The sequence below is a fragment of the Adiantum capillus-veneris genome, chromosome 21 (assembly GCF_014529385.1).
Source record: "Adiantum capillus-veneris isolate H3 chromosome 21, ASM1452938v2, whole genome shotgun sequence".
Taxonomy (NCBI): Eukaryota; Viridiplantae; Streptophyta; class Polypodiopsida; order Polypodiales; family Pteridaceae; genus Adiantum; species Adiantum capillus-veneris.
In genome coordinates, this window is record NC_140951.1 from 42,430,202 (window position 1) to 42,435,712 (window position 5,511).

A 5,511-nucleotide genomic window follows, 5' to 3' on the forward strand; every position below is an offset into this window, starting at 1 on the left:
AACTCCATTGTTGTGTGCAAATGCCAAAGCTTTTATTAGTGTATGAATCAAAGACGAAGCGTGATTGATGAGAGGCCTGCATTGCTGCAACTCCAGTTCAGTTGGTTTTTTTGTGTTTTTGATCGCCCATGGCAAGTACAATTTCACTAATGCTTCTAGAAGGTGTAGGCACACACTCCATCAAATTGCCAAGGGAAGATCCATTGAAATAAGGAAATATAAGTATCCATGGTGATTGAATTGTATGTGCAAGAGCACGCACAATACCTCGGTGATTGAGGTCAACACTGCTCTCGGTTGCGAATGATTTGAATTGTTATTTTGCTTGACCTTTGAATTCCTTACAGCAGTACACATTGTTGGACGGAAGGAAAGAAATCCCTTCGATCTTGCATTCATAAGTGTCTCCATATGGCCCAGATCCTAGTTTCCTTCCTCGATTTATAGCCTCAAATGGAATGCCAAGGTGACAGAGCAAAATAAGTTGAATACAGTTTTCTGAATGTGCAAACTAGACATGGGTCCTTTGGTATCTCGAAGGGTCTCCTTCCGCAATTTCTTACTGAAGGTGTACTGTGTGTCAATATTCCTTGCACGAGTGGATTTTTCCTTTTCAACCTTCCAACAGCTATACCAATGTTGTAATTTCTCCATTTTTATGTCCTCTGGTAAGTCAGCTCGCAGATTGATAGCACATTTTGGCATGTCTCCAACAATACTAAAAAGAAGATGATGTACGTCACTAATATCTGCACCCTCAAACTTCAAGGCTGTTGAGCGGACGACTTCAGAGAGCAAGGCTTGCAAGCGCCGCTCATCTCACAAGGTTGTTGTTATCTCGTCCAATGTGAGGGCATCCACTACACGCACTAATTGTGTGTGTAGTCTCTTTTTCAATTGCACTGCTTGTTAGGGAAGCATTTTACCTACAACCATTGAAATGACATTATGATGTATTGGCGAGAGCATTTATCACTTCAGAGCTCAAAAGGGGAGCTAGATTTCTTGCAGCAATGACAAGTACTGTATTGACAAGGAGGAGGGAATGGAAATCAATAAATTAGTGTATATAAATAAATTTTGTAAATGACATCAAATAGTTGATAAAGCAGTGCAATATGTTTAGTCAAGATCCATGCTCGTAACCTAGGACGGGCCCTCCGCGTACAAAATAATAGGAAGTGCAGTTGTTTCACATTGGATGGCGTGCTAAGGGTAACAACTAATGGGAATTGAGCTCGTACAATGAAAACTAACAAAAAGTGGCTTGGTTAGGCAGAACGACATGGGGGGTCAAAGTGATAGCCAATGTTGCAGTATGGGATCCGATCTTTGTAGTCGACAAGTTAAACAATGGAATTCTATGACTAAATGCAACTTTATAGTTTAAAATTGGGGTGTGCACAGAGGAGGCAATCACCACAGTGCCTCTAGATGGGAGACAACGACATTTGCAATCGAGAGAATGATTGGTGTCGACGTAATCATGCTTTTGGTGTGTGATAAATTTTACAGTTCAAGACGGGACGTACACAAATGAGAGACGACGACATTTGCAACCAATAAGATAATTGATGTCAAAGTGATCATGCTTTGGAGTGTCATATAGGTCTCTATATGTACGCCACAACATAAGTAAATTCAATTTGATAGTTTAAGACGGATGCGTGCGCAAATGAGATGATGACTATAGTGTGTGAATGGGAGAGCACGACATTTGCAATCGACATGACGATTGATGTCGACGTCATCAGGCTTTTGGAAAGTCATACAGTCGTTCACATCTACCCATGGCAACAGAAGTAAAATTCAGTTTTCTTCTTAATACCCTAAATTGATATGTATCCAAAAAAAAAAATCACTTTTCTTCTTAACACCCTAAATTGATATGTACAAAAAAACGACCTCTAAACTTGTAACGATAAATTGATAATACCAAACAATATACTAATTAAATCTTCTTTGCAGTCGACAAGTTAAACAATGGAATTCTATAACTAAATGCAACTTTACAGTTTAAAATGGGGGTGTGTACAAGGGAGACAATCACCACAGTGTGTCTGGATGGGAGACAACGACATTTGCAGGACGATTGGTGTCGAAGTAATCATGCTTTTGGTGTGTGACAAATTTTACAGTTCAAGACGGGACGTACACAAACGAGAGATGACGACATTTACAACCAATAAGACAATTGATGTTGAAGTGATCAGGCTTTGGAGTGTCATATAGGTTTCTATATTTACGCCACAACAGAAGTAAATTCAATTTTACTGTTTAAGATGGGAGCATGCACAAATGAGATAATAACTATAGTGTGTGAATGGGAGAGCACGACATTTGCAATCGAGAGGACGATTGATGTTGAAGTGATCAGGCTTTTGGAGAGTCATATAGTCCTTCACATCTACCCAACAATAGAAGTAAAATTCAGTTTTCTTCTTAATACCCTAAATTGATATGTACACTAGTAATAAAAATTCACTTTTCCTCTTAACACCCTAAATTGATATGTACTCAAATAATAAAAATTCACTTTTCAGCTTAACACCCTAAATTGATATGTACTCAAAAACGAACTCTAAACTTGGAACGATAAATTGATAATACTAAACAATATACTAGCAATCAATTCATCCCTGGATTTTCAACAACAATATCATAGTATTGCATAATAGATGAGCAACCTTGATCACTAAATCACCAATTAATGACAAAATGTTAATTAAATATGGTTTCTCAATTAAAAAAAGGCAATGTAAAAGCTTTGTGTTAACTGGTAGAATGGAATTATTTGTTGCAGTAAACCGTACAATACAGCAACATGCACGTGCAAAATGCTAGTGTTTTTTGTGTAAACATCGTGCACGAAATGCTGGTGTCTTGTGGAAACAAAAAACCATACATAAGTATGGTGTGGAGTTGGCACAATTCTCCACATTTTTTATAATACCGTAAGGAATGTGCCTTTGCCCCGCCACTTTTATCCCCTCCAGTGTTGAAGGGGGACTTATGCTTTTCCTCTAGTGTTAGAGGGGCTAGTTTTTTTAGTAAAATCTTTTTTCATTTTTAAATGACGATAGTTTGTTAGCTTCATTTTCTTACATTTGATTCAAGGAACAAGCATGCATGAAGTACTGTCGATATGCAGCGTACGAAAATTCGAAGTAGGGATTCTATTAAACAAATTTTTTAAAGGAAAAACCCAAACATTGGCTTAGGCAAAGATTGTTTTGTGGTTTACAAACCGAACCTCATTTGGCATACATATCGACCAAGGCATTGCTAATCAAAACAATTTTTCGCAATATCATCGTAAATTTCATGATGTCTCTTTTGCTTTCTCTCTCTCTCTCTCTCTCTCTCTCTCTCTCTCTCTCTCTCTCTCTCTCTCCATTAAATATGGTTTCTCAATATAAAAAAAGCAATGCAGAAGCTTTGCGTTAACTGACAGCATGGAATTATTTGTTGCAGTAAACCGTACAATACAGCAACATGCACGTGCAAAATGCTAGTGTTTTTTGTGCAAACATTGTGCACAGAATTCTGGTGTGTTGTGGAAACAAAAAACCATACATAAGTATGGTGTGGAGTTGGCACAATTCTCCACATTTTTATAATACCGTAAGGAATGTGCCTTTCCCCCGCCACTTTTATCCCCTGGAGTGTTGAAGGGGGACTTATGCTTTTCCTCTAGTGTTAGAGGGGCTAGTTTTTTTAGTAAAATCTTTTTTCTTTTTTAAATGAGGATAGTTTGTTAGCTTCATTTTCTTACATTTGATTCAAGGAACAAGCATGCATGCAATACTGTCGATATGCAGCGTACGAAAATTCGAAGTAGGGATTCTATTAAAAAAAAATTTTAAAGGAAAAACCCAAACATTGGCTTAGGTAAAGATTGTTTTGTGGTTTACAAACCGTACCTCATTTGGCATACATATCGACCAAGGCATTGCTAATCAAAACAATTTTCCGCAATATCATCGTAAATTTCATGATGTCTCTTTTGCTTTCTCTCTCTCTCTCTCTCTCTCTCTCTCTCTCTCTCTCTTTCTCTCTGTGTGTGTGTGTGTGTGTGTGTGTGTATGTGGCATATCTCGTAGTCAATACACTCCAAGAGACGACCTTCTGGATAGAGGGTCCTCAAGAATGTTTTGTGGTTTAGAAAGTGCACCACAATTGACATACATATCGACCAAGGCATTGCCAAGCACAACAATCTCTCAATAATAATGCCAGCTCTTCAGCAACCCTAGACTAACAATGTCATCGTGAATTTTTGTGTGTCGGCACAGGATCCCTTTTCAGTAGTCCCTCTCTCTCTCTCTCTCTCTCTCTCTCTCTCTCTCTCTCTCTCTCTCTCTCTCTCTCTCTCTCTCTCTCTCTCTCTCTCTCTCTCTCTCTCTCTCTCTCTCTCTCTCTCTCTCTCTCTCTCTCTCTCTCTCTCTCTCTCTCGCCTATTCCCTTGTCCGCGATACGCACTATCGCAGCAATTCGGCTTAGCTCCCATTTCCTTCGATGCGAGATAGGGCGTTGGGGCAATGGAGAAGAGTCAAAAGGATTGTGCACATTATGCTCACTGCAAGTTCGAGAGTCTGAGTACCACACACTACTAGAGTGCTCAGCTTTTGATCACATCCGAACTTGCTTCTCTCACATCATCAGCCATAACTTAGACCTACACACTTTCCTCTCCCAGCCAAAGTGTGGGCTCTCCATTGCGACTCTCATCACTACAATTTTGGAGCATCGAGAGTCACTCATCAGCCATACACATACTACATCACATGTAACTTTGGTCCCATAGGTCATATTTGACCTCCGAGGACGATAATAAAATCTATCTATCTATCTATCTCTCTCCAGCAGCCTTAGACTAACAATATCATCGTCAAGTTCTTTGTGTCAGCATCCCTTTACAGCAGTCCCTCTATCTCTCTCTCTCTCTCTCTCTCTCTCTCTCTCTCTCTCTCTCTCTCTCTCTCTCTCTCTCTCTCTCTCTCTCTCTCTCTCTCTCTCTCTCTCTCTCTCTCTACGGCCTGGAGTGAGCAATATCATCGTGATTTTTTTAAACTAACAATATCATCATCATTTTTTTTTAACCTCTCTGCCCCTCGAACACTTGGTATGCAAGTACTCCACATTCAAAGTCTCTCTCTGTGTGTGTGTGTGTGTGTGTGTGTGTGTGTGTGCGTGTACGGCATGGAGTGAGCAATATCATCGTGATTTTTTTTAAACTAACAATTTCATCGTAATTTTTTTTCACCGCTCTGCCCCTCGAACACTTGGTATGCAAGTACTCCACATTCAAAGAAGAGGTTGTGCGAGTGAAGGTACTGCCCGGCAGCAGCTCATGTTTCCTTAAACTAAAGATATCATCGTTATTTTTTAAAACTAACAATATCATCGTGATTTTCTTTTACCTTTTACCTGCACTGCAAGAAGCTTGGGAGCTCGTGTAGCCTTAAACTAAAAACTAAAGATATCATCGTCATTTTTTTAAACTAAGAA